Source organism: Cherax quadricarinatus, chromosome 85 (genome assembly GCF_038502225.1).
Source record: "Cherax quadricarinatus isolate ZL_2023a chromosome 85, ASM3850222v1, whole genome shotgun sequence".
Lineage (NCBI taxonomy): Eukaryota > Metazoa > Arthropoda > Malacostraca > Decapoda > Parastacidae > Cherax > Cherax quadricarinatus.
The window spans coordinates 12,391,360-12,410,013 of NC_091376.1; the positions used below are offsets into that span (position 1 = coordinate 12,391,360).

An 18,654-nucleotide genomic window follows, 5' to 3' on the forward strand; every position below is an offset into this window, starting at 1 on the left:
CAAAACAACCTGACTGATCAAGCATTTGCAGCAAGTGCACATCTACAGTGAACAGAGCGAAGTGTATTTCTCTATTTAACAAAATAAGGAAAACCAATAGTGCTGCTACACTATATGATAGTTACACTGTGGGAACACCCACATAATACTGGGGGGGGTTCTTATTATATCACCATCATTAACTTGCTACTGCTGTCGCAAATTTACATAAATTAATAATCACAGAGCAAGTACAAGTATTCCATAATCCATTATTCATTCTTTGTCCTTGGCCCCTAGGTGTCAGCAAATTTAGACAAACGAGGAAATATCCCCACTATTTATGCCGAGATACTGAATTGTTAATCATGCACGCACTCTGTCGGGAGAGTGGCACCCGTACTGAGTAGAACCCCACTCCGAGGCACAAACCTCACTACCGTGTTTGGGTGACCCAGCGTGGTAGGGTGATGATGGTGGTGGTCAATAAGCCACTCTCTAGTCAGCCAAACATCTAATGGTTATAATAATGACCATAATTTTTAAAGGGGTGGACTGGGAAGCCAGCTGAAGGTCTCGGTCAGATGACCATCAGTTCCAGCTACGGGTCATCATATAGCTAAGACCCGCGTCAGGAAATACCTGTCCTGTTTCCTGACACACCTTACCTAACCTAATCTAGTCAGCCGTGACTTACTGTATCATACCAGCTCCTACACACCAAGCTATCATGCCAGCTCATACACGAAAGCTATCAAGTTATCATGCCAGTAACAAACCTAATAATTCTTGCATCGACCAACAAGGTTGTCTGTCCATAACGGGGATACTAAAACACCCCAGCACAGGTAGTGGTAGTTGATAACAACAAGAGTGGAGGTAGATGTGCAGGCAGGATAGAAAACATGTACAATCAAGGTTATACAACTGCTGTTCCACCGACTTCCAAGGATTAAATCATTTACAATAACCAAGAGAGTAAAGACAAAGGCATCATGAGTTCCATGATGTAAGCACGAGAGAAAATCATATATCAATTCTGTAACTTTCTTTGGTGCAAGTACGACAGGGAGGGAGGGAGGGAGGGTTGTGAGCACGTCAAGGAGGGAGGTTTGCATGATCACGTCATGGAGGGAGAGGGTTGCAGGAGAACGTCATGGAGGGAGGGAGGGAGGGAGGGTTGCAGGGGCACGTCATGGAGGGAGGGAGGGAGGGAGAGTTGCAGGAGCACGTCATAGAGGGAAGGAGGAAGGGTTGCATGAACACGTCTCTCGCCTCAGCAAACATCTTGGTCGTGCCTTCAAGACTCACTAGCAGAATGACCTTCCTCTAAGATCCCTCACTTCTCAAAACCACAACATCTAAGGCACTGTAAGAAGGCTGTGTTATGTATCACCACCTCTACCACACTCACTGCTTGCCTGCTGTAATCCAGTGCCGCACAACACCACCACCACTGTGCCTCAGTACTCTCCAATAATGATACCAGTGCCTGATTGAATAGGTCATCAACCAGGAGGCCTGGTCTGGTACCTGGACACAGCGTCGATGACCTTCAAAATCGACAACAGGCAGGGAGTGTGTGTGTGTGTGTGTGTGTGTGTGTGTCCGTCCCAGTAATGATTCTCTTCTGTCTCCACCAGTACCACCCTTGATAAAATACTGTCGTTCCGCAAATACTTTCAATATCTACGTCTGGCACTCCTAGCGGCCTCATTAACAGCTGTTACATGTGGCACTCCCACCAGCCTCATTAACATGTATTACGTGAGCAATCTGCACATTACTATTATGTGAAAAACAGATTTGTATAGTCTCTTATTTTTTTTTTTAAAAAACCATAATTCCTGTCATATTAATTTAACTGTGAGAACTTTAAACTGAGTGTTGATGTTTATTAAAGACAGGAGGTGATGTGGTCATGGTGTTGACAGACTGTGTTATTGTGCCACCTCTCCTGCCTTCCAACCTGCTATGATTAAACAATGTTTATTCACCAAAAACGCAAACTTTGGAGAGAGACCATTTGACGACATGTCTGTCTGTCCTGGACCATTGTCAAGTCACAAATAATTTGGCAATGGTCCAGGACGGATTGAAATATCGTCATAAGGTTCCGCTCCTAAGGGCGGGATTTTAGGGAACTGTTCCACCGACATTATTGTCAATTTTTATTAAGGAGAACAATATTCAAGTGGTGAGAACGCAAGTGACAATAACTGGCGATACTTTTGTTCTGAAAGTTGTCATAATCCAACCTGTCACTTTCTGACTCTTCTTACCTTTACCTCATTGTGCACTCCAAGTGACAGACCTGACATATATTGACAAGTCCTGACTCAGCCTGTTCATAACAGTCTATGATAAGTCTGCTTGCGTTCTCTGTATTGTAAATTCCCAATAGTTATAATTATAACTATAGTTTTTCAAGGGGTGGAGAGGTAAACTAGTGGAAGGCCTCGGTCAGATAACCAAAAGCTCCAGTTGAGGGTCATCATATGACTAAGACCGGCATTAGGAAACACTTGACCTGTTTCCTGACAAACCTTACTTAACCTAAATCTCTACTGTTTTTATTTTGAGTTCTTCAGTCTTTCCATACTTAGGCAGTTGAAATTATCATTTACCATCACATTATTAACATTTCCCATTGAAAGACTTCACTGATACATGTTTGTACTTTTTCAGTGCCCTCTACTGAGGTGACTACAATGCACACTTTAGGATCGCCAGTAAAAAAAAATAATAAAAAGTTACTGTCAGTGCTCCCATCTATGAAGATGAGAAACAGTAATGGTGCTAGGACCTTGCCCTGGGGTACTTTTTTATGTGCTAAGACTGGAGGAGAGGAGAGAAAAGGAGGAAAACAAAGAGAGACTAATACCATGATGGGCTTAATTTCTCTTGTTCTGAGAGTTGTTATCCTAGAAAGAAGAAACAGTTACGTATGTATGATGGGGAAATAAAAAGACTGATATGACAATACTAAATGCAAACATGACAAGAGACATGACTGAGTGACAAGCCAATTGTGTGTGTGTTGACTGGGTGACTGGCTAGGTAGTGTGTAGCTGTGGGTGGTGTATGTGAGAGCAGTGGGTGCCAAGGTGATATATGCGTGAATGAACGAGTGAGTGAGTGGGTGGGTGGGTGAGGACCTTGGCCAAAGAGTGCAACAAGTATTGTGAGGGGCCAAAGGCAGCCTTGTTCACTCAATAGTGTGTCATCATATATACCTGAATGACCACAGCTATTGCTACCACTGGTGCCACCACTGCTACCACTGGTGCCACCACTGCTACCACTGGTGCCATCACTGTTAGCATTGGTGCCACCACTGCTACCACTGGTGCCACCACTGCTACCACTGGTGCCATCACTGCTACCATTGTTGCCACCACTGCTAACATTGGTGCCACCACTGCTATACTGGTGCCACCACTGCTACACTGGTGTCACCACTGCTACCATTGTTGCCACCACTGCTAATATTGGTGCCACCACTGCTATACTGGTCCCACCACTGCTACACTGGTGTCACCACTGCTACACTGGTGTTACCACTGCTACACAGGTGCCACCACTGTTACTATATATCTGTTAGTGGTTCCCTTCATCATGGCTCCCACGGCCAGGTCTCAGACCAGGACTTGGTACATCACTAACAATCTACCGGCCATCAACCACACTACAACGTACATTATCAATTCTGGCCTTGAATAAACAAAAATCCTCCTAACTTGTAATTTTAACAAGAAAACGTATTTTTTTTTTTTGCAGATAACATATTAATCTATACACAAATAACACACACATAGGAAAGAGAAACTTATGACGTTTCGGTCCTATATGGACGATTTACATTATATATATATATATATATATATATATATATATATATATATATATATATATATATATATATATATATATATATATATATATATATAACTTCAGGTGACGTGGACGTGTCAGCGGATGGGTCTATGAAAGATGAGGTGAATCATAGAATTGATGAGGGGAAAAGGGTGAGTGGTGCACTTAGGAGTCTGTGGAGACAAAGAACTTTGTCCTTGGAGGCAAAGAGGGGAATGTATTAGAGTATAGTTTTACCAACGCTCTTATATGGGTGTGAAGCATGGGTGATGAATGTTGCAGCGAGGAGAAGGCTGGAGGCAGTGGAGATGTCATGTCTGAGGGCAATGTGTGGTGTGAATATAATGCAGAGAATTCGTAGTTTGGAAGTTAGGAGGAGGTGCGGGATTACCAAAACTGTTGTCCAGAGGGCTGAGGAAGGGTTGTTGAGGTGGTTCGGACATGTAGAGAGAATGGAGCGAAACAGAATGACTTCAAGAGTGTATCAGTCTGTAGTGGAAGGAAGGCGGGGTAGGGGTCGGCCTAGGAAAGGTTGGAGGGAGGGGGTAAAAGAGGTTTTGTGTGCGAGGGGCTTGGACTTCCAGCAGGCATGCGTGAGCGTGTTTGATAGGAGTGAATGGAGACAAATGGTTTTTAATACTTGACGTGCTGTTGGAGTGTGAGTAAAGTAACATTTATGAAGGGGTTCAGGGAAACCGGCAGGCCGGACTTGAGTCCTGGAGATGGGAAGTACAGTGCCTGCACTCTGAAGGAGGGGTGTTAATGTTGCAGTTTAAAAACTGTAGTGTAAAGCACCCTTCTGGCAAGACAGTGATGGAGTGAATGATGGTGAGAGTTTTTCTTTTTCGGGCCATCCTGCCTTGGTGGGAATCGGCCAGTGTGATAAAATAAAAAAAAAAACTTCAGGTGAACTTAAAAATAGTTTTGCACGTGCCACTACAGGCGCCACACTTGCAGACAATGTGCTGCAACATTCAACATATCCAACACAATGATTCTGACACACTGTTGGCTACTCAGCTGCTGCTGCAGTTTTCAGTTTCACTGAACACCCATCACACGCACTTACTGTCACTGCTGACCTTCACCACCCACGCAACACACTCCAATGTAAAACTTTACCTACTCTAACTTGATAAAGCCATACACAGACCACAACAGTGCCATAATAAAAGCTCTACACCTGTTTCTTTTCTTTAATACTCTTAACTACACCTGTTTAATAATGTTATCTGCACCTATTTCTTTAATACTGTAAACTACACCTGTTTCTTGTGTTAACTCTTAGTGGCTCTGGGGATTATTTTCCCTACAGTCGGATCTCAGACCAGGGCCTTCTAAGATGTAAAGTAAATACTACGGCATTAAACTTCTGATAAGCACATAGGACAGTAATAGCGTGTGTATACCGAATGTAGACAGAAGTTTATAATATTTACATTCTTCTTTCAACGTACCGGCAGTATCCCACCGAGGCAGGGCGCCCCAAAAAGAAAAATGAAAGTTTCTCCTTTTAAAATTAGTATATACAGAAGGGGTTACTAGCCTCTTGCTCCCGGCATGTTAGTCGCCTCTTATGACACGCATGGCTTACGGAGGAAGAATTCTGTTCCACTTCTCCATGAAGATAAACGGAAATAAACAAGAACAAGAACTATTAAGAAAATAGAAGAAAACACAAAGGGGTGTGTGTATATATATATGGTTGTACATGCATGTGTAGTGTGACCTAAGTGTAAGTAGAAGTAGCAAAACGTACCTGAAACCTTGCATGTTTATGAGACAGAAAAAAACCAGCAATCCTACCATCATGTAAAACAGTTACAGGCTTCTGTTTTACAAGCACTTGGCAGAGCAGTAGTACCTCCCTGGGCGGTTGTTGTCTACTAGCCTACTATCTAGGAAGATTCACATAACATCTTCAAATTAATGGAGATTAAAGAGTTATCTGTCATCTTCATGCGACAGAGTAAATCAGAAATACTGCCAAAGTGCAAAATATTTAACAGGTTTCCACTTCACACTAATTTGATGGTTGGTGTCCACCAGCCGAATACCTTGTTAGTACTCTATTCTATAATCCATTCCCTTACTCTTAATAATAATAATAATAATAATAATAATATTAATAATAATAATAATAATAATACTTGTAATTAGTGTCAGGAGTTTAATAAAGATTTGATTGCTGTTGAAATGTCTACTACAGTCACTAAAACAATTTTTCCTTCCAGGTCTATGAGAGCAGCAGTGCTCAGTCACCTGCTACACTGGTGAGTATATTTGTCACTTGATATAATTATATTATTTTTAACATGAAGCGATTAATCCGTGTAGGACATTCAGTGCCAGAAAAGGTGGAAGTGACAGCCCGCTAACAGCGACTTAGTTTCTGACCTGTCAGGCTGCGCATACCACCAATACACGATACAGTGTGAACGTGTGAAGACATCAGGATGACTGGGATACCTACACAGTAGACACCAGGTGATGGTACTAGTGATTATGGTGAGTGATCTCACTGAGTCTTCAAGTAGTGATCCATGATGTTAGCTAGTCTCTTCAACAGTCATTAATAGTGAACTATGATGGTAGTTAGTATCTTCAACAGTCAAGTCACTAGAGTGAACCATGCTGGTGCTATCCTCCCTAGTTGCTCCAGCAACCTTCTTCTAGTTATGGATGAGAGGGCACAAGGTTCTAGGACCGAAACGTGTTCAATAAAATGTTCCAAATATATGCGTAAGTGTCCTTTCATCCATACTGACGGCATCAATATACCTTCTTCCCAGCAATATTTTTCAGTACATTCGGACTAGTGCTACGCTCCTGCTTTCACGTTTTAGTGTTTGTGTAAAACTTTGCAAGAATTGTGCATGGAGCTAGTGTGTGTGTGTTTGTTTGTTTGCAGTTGTGTGCCTGAGTATTGTCCACGGCAGCAGCAAGCATGGAAAACCTTATACAGCAACAGGAGACACTTTGTGGGACATGGTGGACGGTGGTAGTGTTGGTGGAGGTCATGACATTATTGGCAACGTGACCAAAACAACACCTGCAGTTGCAAACAATGCTGACCAATCTGTTTCTATCACTCTTAAGACTTCAGCATTTTGACAGGGCCACCCACACACACACTGGTCTAAACAATGTCAGTAAATCTGTACTGTAAGTCTATCAACACTGCAACATTTCGACATCCCCCCGACACTACGTGATTGCTCTCATTGTTCACATTAATGGAAACAATTGCCTTACCTCCTCCCCCACTCCCCCCTTCAAAAAAAAAGGACTCGAAAAATGAAATTGAAAGCTTTTCTTTACACAATCAACAAGTGATATGGCTCAAAATAATATACTGCCTTTATACCAACAATAGTGAAGAAAATATAGGTAACAGAAAAGGCTTTTATCAGTATGTTTTACTCTCTACAGAGTTTTAGAAAGTTCACTGATTTGATAACTTAATAGAGGGTGAAAAGTCAATAAGGATATTTTGTAACATCTTTTCTATATTATGTTAAATTGTTAAGTTCTGCGGTAAAATAATGTAAGATCTATCTTCTTTTATTCTTAATCTGCTTAATAATAAGACAATTAAGCTTATTCATATTTCACAAACATCAATTCAACTTGTATATGTATGGAATACCATACCATACATGGTATACCATGTATTGTATGGTATACAATATAAAACCTTCGTATGTATAATTACTGCTATCAATTCGTACAAAAAATAAACTCGTTACTCGCCTTCCCTGACACCTTAACTCTCTTTACAGTGACGCGAACTAGTAGGTTAGGTCCTAGGCCTGGGTCGAAGGGAAAGGGGGTCTTGAGACCAGGGCTGTAGGGAGACCTGAGACCATGGCTGTGACGTAAACAGAGAGCAGATCAGTAGGTTATCCTGAGACCAGGGCTGTAGGGAGACCTGAGACCATGGCTGTGAAGTAAACAGAGACCAGATCAGTAGGTTATCCTGAGACCAGGGCTGTAGGGAGACCTGAGACCATGGCTGTGAAGGAAACAGAGAGCAGATCAGTAGGTTATCCTGAGACCAGGGCTGTAGGGAGACCTGAGACCATGGCTGTGAAGTAAACAGAGACCAGATCAGTAGGTTATCCTGAGACCAGGGCTGTAGGGAGACCTGAGACCATGGCTGTGAAGGAAACAGAGAGCAGATCAGTAGGTTATCCTGAGACCAGGGCTGTAGGGAGACCTGAGACCATGGTTGTGAAGGAAACAGAGAGCAGATCAGTAGGTTATCCTGAGACGAGCGCTGAAGGAGGCTCCTACGCTAAGACGTCCTTCCAAAATAGCAAAAAAAAATATATTTCCATTACATTGCAATACATCACAAACTAAACTAATACCAAAACTAAATAAGAGTTTTTTAGTGACAAAAAAATCACAGGTCTCGTGGAAATCTGAATATAAAAAAAACTTCCACGAACGGAAGAATGGTTCTTGTTCTTTCCTAGTTAGTCACTGATGGGTATCCCACACATTTTGAAAAGCTTTCACGAGTCATATTTTGCATTTCTGGAAAGTAATTTTGATTTAGATTATCTGTTATCTGTTGCGGGACTTTGTGTTCCCCATGGCCCGGTCTCAGTCCAGGCTTCCTAGGTTGAAAAGGAGATATTGCAGAATTAAAAAGAATATTAAAGTTGCATACTGAATATATGCAGGAATTTGACTCAAGAAATCGTAATGACACGAATGCCAACAAACCACGTGTTTATGAGACGGAAACAAAAGGTCAGCAATCCTGCCAGAGTGCAAAAAAATAACAGGTTTCCATTTCACACACGTTTGACAGGAGGATAGTTAGTCCACCACCACTACCTATATATCACATTCACTTGACAGGAGGGTAATACCTCCCAGGGTGGTTACAATCTAACCACCCTGTAATATGAGCGGGAACCATAGTTCACACTCATATTACAGGAGGGTAGCATCTCCCAGGGTGGTTAGTCTACCAACCTATTACCTGACAGGTGATTCAATGTCAGGATAACTTTCCCTACTCACCATCATCATCCTGCTGTCACTGCTTATGTGGCAGACCAGAGAGCTAGCAGAAAACCTCGGTCAGCTGACCAATCACCAGTGTCAGACAAAAAATGTCTCCTGACAATAACGTCAGCACTTGTAGGTTAGGTTCAACAAACCTTAATTAACGTATAATATAGTAAAATTAACCTTTAATAATGAGACTGGATACTGCCGATAATGACCAAGAAAATTATACACATGGTAAAATAATCTTGATTTAAAATGCTTATCTTGTTATGACTAAGCTTTACACTGGGGGAAAAGCTGTCCAGATAAAAGCTTGTTTTGCAATGTGTCTTTTTTTCACAATAACATTATATAAACAGGAAAACATTGTGTCTTTCATCGGGAAGACTTCGTCTGGCTGCGGATAGACATTACGTCTACCAACTGATACACATTACGTCTGGCAGCGATAGACACGATAGCTCTTTAAATCACTAGAAAGTACACGCTTGTTCAGTTAGGAAGATGGGTTGCTTCAGCACCTGCTCTCTGCATATTAGTGAAAGTATACAAGCATATACAAGTCTCACTCAACTTTCACATGTCATCACTACTCTCTCTCTCTCTCTCTCTCTCTCTCTCTCTCTCTCTCTCTCTCTCTCTCCTGACGCCATTCCCGCTGTCCATGCCCTAACATCGCCAGTACACTTTTAAATGTTATTTCTTCTATTTAAAGTTAGAGTATGTAACTCATATTTATATATATATATATAACTCACCGTGATACTTCCAGCATCACAATGGCTAAGCAGTGTCAAAAGACGTCAAAATATCAACGTTTATCACTGATGGCATGAGAAAGTGTTGCAGGGAGAGAGAGAGAGAGAGAGAGAGAGAGAGTCGCCCTCGCAAATACATAAATATATGTATTCTAACATAAGAATACAAGAAAGGAGGAACACTGCAGCAGGTCTACTGGCCCATACTAGGCAGGTCCTTCTCAAACACACTAACAAAAATATTTGCGCTGCCAGACAACATCCTCCACTGTACGTAATTTGAGAGACGAGTAACTAGACGCAAACTCAGCATAAAGTCAAAGTAACCTAACTTAAACTAACAGTTATTACTGCCGCCGTAAAACAGCAGAGAAACACAAGACCTTGAAGATGGGTGTTGGTGGAGGGCTTTCGATCCAAGGAAGTTTAGTCACCCTTCCCTATAATCATACCTCATTACCTCACATTCCTCATTCGCTATGCCCCATACTAGTTTAGCGCTCCCAAAGAATATGTAGAAGAATAAGCGTGGCAAATATGTGGCTGGAACGACTCAGCATAAAACTGCACGTAAGAAACTTATGACGACTTTTCGATCCTTTCTGGACCATTGTCAAGGACGGTCCACGGAAAAACTAAACTAAGAACATAAGAACATAAGAACGAAGGAACACTGCAGAAGGCCTACTGGCCCATGCGAGGCAGGTCCAAGTCCCTACCGGCTTAAGCCAATGCACCCAACCTAGTCAGGTCAGGTCACATTGACTTAAGGCTAGACCAGTGCACATTTTAGTAACAATGAAAGACTAAACTAGAAAGGCTGTATCAGTATACATTTTGGTGATCCCGTTGCACAAGACGACCAGGATAGTCACCTTTGCTCTCTTGATCCAGGAACTGCAACATGTGTCAGTGGGGCTGACTGCAAAGGTGAAATTTTGTGACACAAAATCTGTGGTTTGATTTTAAATGTTTCCTGAATCCAGGCTCCCGCGACCCGCTCCTACACTTGATTAGTTATACTGTTAGTGTTAGCTGTACGCACTCACAGGAAACACAGTCAGCATTTAACTAAAGTTATATTACAAGCTATGTTATTGTTGAAAAATCCACTGAAATATTACTGATAGTTACACTGTGGGCAGCCATGTACACATAAACAGTAGGGTAGCTATGTACACACAAGCACAGTGTAGGCAGCCATGTACACACAGTAGAGTAGCCATGTACACACAAGCAGAGTGTAGGCAGCCATGTACACACACAGTTGCGTACCCATGTACACACAAGTAGAGTAGGCAGCCATGTACACACAGACAGTAGAGTAGCCATGTACACACAAGCACAGTGTGGCCACACATTCACCCTCTGAAAAGGTATCACAAGGTGAAAAATTTGGAATCGCACTGATATCCCCTTTATTGATCCCTGGTATCTCTGTTACGTCGCCCGTCACATGCTGAAGAAGGAAAATAGAGATACGTGTAATGGAACAAAACCTTCACTGGAACAGGAGTTACAGATCAAACCTTTGGGACAACAATTAGCAGACCAAAGGTACATTAGAACATTTACCAGACTAAAGCTGCACTACAACATTTACCAGACTAAAGCTGCACTACAACATTTACCAGACTAAAGCTGCACTACAACATTTACCAGACCAAAGTTACACTACAACATTTACCAGACCAAAGCTACACTATAACATTTACCAGACCAAAGCTACACTACAACATTTACCAGACTAAAGCTACACTACAACATTTACCAGACTAAAGCTACACTACAACATTTACCAGACTAAAGCTACACTACAACAACATTTGCCTTAGAGTTATAATTACCAACTTTAAAAGCTGGAGAGTAAAACGTTATAAATTAAATATTTCTCTGAACATTTTCTCTTAATATTTGCCGTGGTGGAAGCGTTGCCTTTATCAAGACTGTGTGAAGGAGATAACTGGTAAATATAGATACGATGGAAAAATGGACATAAATGCAATATAATGCGAGCCTTTGTTGACTAGGCTTCGCCTATTGGCCTTTATCAAGTCACAAACAGATCTACCCTATATATACTAGTGTACCCTCTGGTTAGGTAGATCAGTTTGTGACTTTATCAAGTCCACTGTGTGGCCCAAACTTAAGTCAATAAAGGATCGCATTAATTGCATTTGTGTGCATTATTCCATTCAGTCTTTGTGAACGTACCATTGTTCTTGTGTTCTAGTCTGGCAGATTTGGTTTCAATAATATTTCTTCCATTGGTTGCAACAAGATTGACAGATCAGTGATCTCCGGTGTAGACACTCTTTTTGTATTTCGAATTATCGCACGAACCATTTTCACTATTTTTATCTTACTTCTCTTGCAGTAACTTGTTCGTGTTTCATTCATTATGTTGATCTTCCAGGGACTCTTGCATTACACTGATCTTCCAGGGACTCTTGCATTACATTGATCTTCCAGGGACTCTTGCATTACATTGATCTTCCAGGGACTCTTGCATTACATTGATCTTCCAGGGACTCTTGCATTACATTGATCTTCCAGGGACTCTTGCATTACACTGATCTTCCAGGGACTCTTGCATTACATTGATCTTCCAGGGACTCTTGCATTACATTGATCTTCCAGGGACTCTTGCATTACATTGATCTTCCAGGGACTCGTGCATTACATTGATCTTCCAGGGACTCTTGCATTACACTGATCTTCCAGGGACTCTTGCATTACACTGATCTTCCAGGGACTCTTGCATTACACTGATCTCTCGGTGTCTCATTTATTATGGTGATATTTTAGTAGGTAGTTCTCGCCGTCACGTCTGTTTCTGTGTATAGATTTTATCTCTGGTCTCCTTCAGGTAGTCTTTAATCTGTTTGTTTAGTAATACGACCGCGGTTTTCCAGTCCGTCTCGTAAAAGATATTATCTAGGTCTTCTGTCTTCAGAAGCTGCAGACGTGGTCAAAAAAGTGGCTAACTGAATCAGGCTCCATAACATCAGAGTAATGAATGAGAGAGAGAGAGAGTGAGAGTGTCTCTTGTAGGAGACACACTACATGCTTCATGCAAGGAGTAACATCTAGAGTAAACATCATCACAGTCTATCACTGGAGAACACACCAACCATACACCTGAACGACCCATGACCAGCTAACCAAAGAATAGCCTTCATGAACCATAACAAGGAACCTTTTAAAGTTTCTATACACGACTTAGCTCCATAATAGTGCATGCAGCGCCAGCATGGAATCCATAAGTGATTTACCTGTGACTTGTTTCGAGAGTTTTCCAACTCCCAAAACAGGTGATCAAGCACTCGAGATCCAAAGGTTAGTGATGAGACTGGTGCCGGAAATGAAAGGGTTAGGATAGGTAAGATTTGTCAGGAAACAAGACAAGCGTTTCCTGAAGCGGGTCTTAGTTATATGATGACCAGCAGCTGGAGCTTTTGGTCATTTGACAGAAACCTTCCACTAGCTTACCGGCCCCGCCTTCAAAAACTATGGTTATATTACAGCCATTTAACTGCATAAAAATGAAAGGGCTAGCCGGCTAGTATAAGACGAGAAACTAAACTCAAGTTAACATCCAAAGATGATGGCAGACAATACTGTCAATATTCAATAATAACCCACATGGAGACAAACACAGGTGGTTGATTGGTCTGTATATTTAGACCCCCTTCTGGGATCCTCTTCAGCAGATACACAAGTGAAAGAAAAACATGAATGTATAGGAAAAGTTGCATCTCTCACCGTTGATGAATAAGACACATTTGCAACATTTAAGTAACTTTATTGTTCACGTCTGCTCCGTGTATAAGGTCTGGCCGCATGTCGGTGTGTTAATTAATAAGCTTGAGGGACTAACCACCACCTACCAAGGGTGACAGACTGACGACATCAAAATTACTACTGCTTCCAATATTGTAGTCTCCTGCACTCTACCGAAGAAGCCTGTTGTGCAGGAGGAAAGTTTCGACAAAAAAGATACCCAAGTGTTGCACATGTGTCTTATTCAACATCTCAAGAAAAGAGAAGAACCGTAGGAGACATGACAATGAGGAACATAACGCTTAGGAGACATGTGATAACATGTGATAACTTCTCTCGTACTGTGTTCAGTGATCCAAGTCTTCTACGACTCTCTGATAATATGTATTCACTTAATTGTTGCTGCAGGGGTCGATTTATAGCTCCTGGCCCCGCCTCTTCACTGGTCGCTACTAGGTCACTATTCCTGCTCTAAGAGCATCATACCTCTTCTTAAAGCTATGTATGGATCCTGCCTCCACTATATCACTTCCCAGTACATGTGTGTGTGTGTGTGTGTGTGTGAGGAGAGAGAGAGAGAGAGAGAGAGAGAGAGAGAGAGAGAGAGAGAGAGAGAGAGAGAGAGAGAGAGAGAGAGAGAGAGAGAGAGAGAGAGAGTGAGAGAGAGAGAGAGAGAGAGAAAGAGAGAGAGAAAGAGAGAGAGAGAGAGGAGAGAGAGAGAGAGAGAGAGAGAGAGAGAGAGAGAGAGAGAGAGAGAGAGAGAGAGAGAGAGAGAGAGAGAGAGAGAGAGAGAGAGGAAAGAGAGAGAGAGAGAGAGAGAGAGAGAAGAGAGAGAGAGAGAGAGAGAGAGAGAGAGAGAGAGAGAGGAGAGAGAGAGAGAGAGAGAGAGAGAGAGAGAGAGAGAGAGAGAGAGAGAGAGAGAGAGAGAGAGAGAGAGAGAGAAAGCAGAGCATCAATAAACATCGCCCTTGACCACAACTCTTCCCTCCCACAACAAACTATACTGGAGTCACAATCACCTTATTAACATCCCCAAAGACATACACACAATTTATAATAAATAAATTGAAAGTCTTTATGTATTAATTAATTTTCAGTAATGCTGCACCACTCTTTTAAATTTGTTTTATCTTTGATGAGTTTCGAGTTTTTCTCTACTCCTGAAGCCCGGCCTTGGGCCAGGCTTGTTTGGTGCTTGTCTGGTTAATCAGGCTGTTACAGCTGGAGGACATGGAAACAAAGAAGCGAGTCAGGTGTACTCAACCCTGGAAATGCAAGAGTAAAGTTAGGTCAAGATTCGTCAGGAAACAGGACAATTATGAATCATGTCAAGTGAATTATGTGTACTCACCTAGTATGGTACTCACCTAGTATGGTACTCACCCAGTATGGTACTCACCTAGTATAGTACTCACCCAGTGTGGTACTCACCTAGTTAAATACTCACCCAGTATGGTACTCACCTAGTATAGTACTCACCCAGTGTGGTACTCACCTAGTATGGTACTCACCTAGTATGGTACTCACCTAGTATAGTACTCACCCAGTATGGTACTCACCTAGTATAGTACTCACCCAGTGTGGTACTCACCTAGTTAAGTACTCACCCAGTATGGTACTCACCTAGTATAGTACTCACCCAGTGTGGTACTCACCTAGTTAAGTACTCACCCAGTATGGTACTCACCTAGTATAGTACTCACCCAGTGTGGTACTCACCTAGTTAAGTACTCACCCAGTATGGTACTCACCTAGTATAGTACTCACCCAGTGTGGTACTCACCTAGTATAGTACTCACCCAGTATGGTACTCACCTAGTATGTTACTCACCTAGTATGGTACCTAGTATGTTACTCACCTAGTATGTTACTCACCTAGTATGGTACCTAGTATGTTACTCACCTAGTATGGTACCTAGTATGTTACTCACCTAGTATGTTACTCACCTAGTATGGTACCTAGTATGTTACTCACCTAGTATGGTACCTAGTATGTTACTCACCTAGTATGGTACCTGTTATGTTACTCACCTAGTATGGTACCTAGTATGTTACTCACCTAGTATGGTACCTAGTATGTTACTCACCTAGTATGGTACCTAGTATGTTACTCACCTAGTATGGTATCTAGTATGTTACTCACCTAGTATGGTACCTAGTATGTTACTCACTTAGTATGGTACCTAGTATGTTACTCACCTAGTAAGGTACCTAGTATGTTACTCACCTAGTATGGTACCTAGTATGTTACTCACCTAGTATGGTACCTAGTATGTTACTCACCTAATATGGTACCTAGTATGTTACTCGCCTAGTATGGTACCTAGTATGTTACTCACCTAGTATGGTATCTAGTATGTTACTCACCTAGTATGGTACCTAGTATGTTACTCACTTAGTATGGTACCTAGTATGTTACTCACCTAGTAAGGTACCTAGTATGTTACTCACCTAGTATGGTACCTAGTATGTTACTCACCTAGTATGGTACCTAGTATGTTACTCACCTAGTATGGTACCTAGTATGTTACTCACCTAGTATGGTACCTAGTATGTTGCTCACCTAGTATGATACCTAGTATGTTACTCACCTAGTATGGTACCTAGTATGTTACTCACCTAGTATGGTATCTAGTATGTTACTCACCTAGTATGGTACCTAGTATGTTACTCAGTATGGTACCTAGTATGTTACTCAGTATGGTACCTAGTATGTTACTCACCTAGTAAGGTACTAGTATGTTACTCGCCTAGTAAGGTACTAGTAAGTTACTCACCTAGTATGTTACTCACCTAGTATGGTACCTAGTATGTTACTCACCTAGTATGGTACCTAGTATGTTACTCACCTAGTATGGTACCTAGTATGTTACTCACCTAGTATGGTACCTAGTATGTTACTCACCTAGTATGGTACCTAGCATGTTACTCACCTAGTATGGTACCTAGTATGTTACTCACCTAGTATGGTACCTAGTATGTTACCTAGTATGTTACTCACCTAGTATGGTATCTAGTATGTTACTCACCTAGTATGGTACCTAGTATGGTACCTAGCATGTTACTCACCTAGTATGGTATCTAGTATGTTACTCACCTAGTATGGTACCTAGTATGTTACTCACCTAGTATGGTACCTAGTATGTTATTCACCTAGTATGGTACCTAGTATGTTACTCACCTAGTATGGTACCTAATATGTTACTCACCTATTATGGTACCTAGTATGTTACTCACCTAGTATGGTACCTAGTATGTTACTCACCTAGTATGGTAGAGCAGGTCTGGAGTGTCAGCAGTCAGTCAAGTCTCACTGTTACAATAACATCAACGTTACCAATTTCTTTCAATTCCATTTTTCTTCAAGTTTGATTATTTTAGTTTAAGTCAGGGCCCAAAGATCTGGCAACGAGGCGACTGTGAATAAACAGTTTAATTTCATTCTTATGTTTTAAAATATTAATTTTACCGGGAAAAATGGGAGTTTCCCTGCTAATGGAGGTAAGCGCATTCTTGTGGTTGGTGACTCTCAGCTAAGATATATTGACCGTGCTTTTTGTAACAGGAATAAGGAGATGAGAGATAGAGTGTGCTTTCCTGGAGCTGGTGTTGGGGACATAGTTAACAGGCTGGATAATATCATGTCAGGTAATGGGAAAAAAGCCCATTATCTGTCTCAGTGCTGGTGGAAATGATATTGGGAAGGGTAGGAGAGAAGAGCTGCTATATAAGTACAGGTCAGCTATAGATTTCATTAAGTCTAAGGGAGGGATCCCAATCATATGTAGCATCTTGCCTAGAAGGGGAGTAGGAAATGAATGGTTGTCTAGAGCAATTGGTGTAAATTGCTGGCTAGACAGATACTGCAAGGAACTTGCAATCCCATTCATTGACAACTGGAACAACTTTTATGGCAAACATGATATGTATGCAAGGGATGGGGTACATCTCTCTGGGGCTGGGGTGGTAGCACTTGCAGACTCGATTGAGAAGGCCATTGGTGAAATGCCTATGATTTTAAACTGATAGAAGATAGAGGTATGGGTGTGTGTGGGAAACAAGCAGGTTGCAACACTAGGGTTCGAAACAGTAAATGTATAAAAGGCATTCAGCATGAAGTTATAAATAAAAACAATAGATCAGGTCAGCAAACAAAGGGGGACAGCAGAGGGCAGCTAGGAACTAGCTCCCTTAAGGTTTACTATACTAATAGCAGGAGTGTAAGAAATAAGATAGATGAGATAAGATTAATTGCAAGTGCAGGAAACATAGATATTATTGCTATAACAGAGACCTGGCTCAATCTGAAAGATAGAGAGATGCCCTCTGAATGTCACATACAAGGCTATAAATTATTTCACACTGACAGGGTCAACAGGAAAGGTGGTGGAGTAGCGATGTATGTCAGAGACAATTTAAATTGTTGTGTTAGACAAGATATAAAATTAGAAGCGTCAGCCACTGAATCTGTTTGGTTACATCTTCTCGAGGGCCGAGAAAAACTAATTTTGGGTGTGATTTACAGGGCCCCAAATCTTGATAGGGAGTGCAGTAAACTTCTATGGGACGAAATTCGTAAGGCATCTACAAACGAAAATGTTGTGCTAATGAGAGATTTCAACTATAGACAGATTGACTGGAGCAATTTGACAGGAAATTTAGAGTCAGGTGACTTTCTTGATACGATCCAGGATTGTTTTTTAAAACAGTTTGTGACAGAGCCAACTAGGGGAAATAACCTCCTTGACTTGGTTCTTGCCAGTAGGGAAACACTAATTAATAATCTTGAGGTTAATGATGAGCTTGGGGAAAGTGATCACAAATCACTCAGTTTTAATATATCATGGAATTCCCCTAATAATGGCAATCAAGTATCTGTCCCTGACTTCCGCTTGGCTGATTTCATAGGACTGAAAAATTACTTAGGTGGGCTGAACTGGAATGACCTGACTAAGGGTCAGGTAGGTGGTGATGGATGCCGATATGACGCTTTCCAGGGCATAGTTCTAGCTGCTCAGTCAAATTATGTTCCAAATAGGGAAATCAGATCAAACAAAAATGATCCTAAATGGATGAACAATAGATTAAAATATCTAATTGGTCAAAAGAGAGGCATATATAGGCAAATCAAAAGAGGAGAGGGGCAATTAAGAAATCGATATATTCAGTTAAAGAAAGAAATAAAAAAAGGAATTAGAAAAGCAAAGAGATTATGAGGTTAAAGTTGCAA

The 18,654-nt window shown here is 41.5% G+C and overlaps 1 long non-coding RNA gene across 2 annotated transcripts in view; it reads left to right on the forward strand.

Moving 5' to 3' along the window:
• LOC128703163 (uncharacterized) overlaps positions 1-18,654 on the forward strand; it is a 113,444-nt gene that overhangs the window by 73,325 nt on the left and 21,465 nt on the right. For both annotated transcript variants that reach the window (XR_011394414.1, XR_011394415.1), the window contains exon 2: positions 6,090-6,128. This is a non-coding gene — a long non-coding RNA (uncharacterized lncRNA). The remainder of the gene's footprint in view (positions 1-6,089; positions 6,129-18,654) is intronic.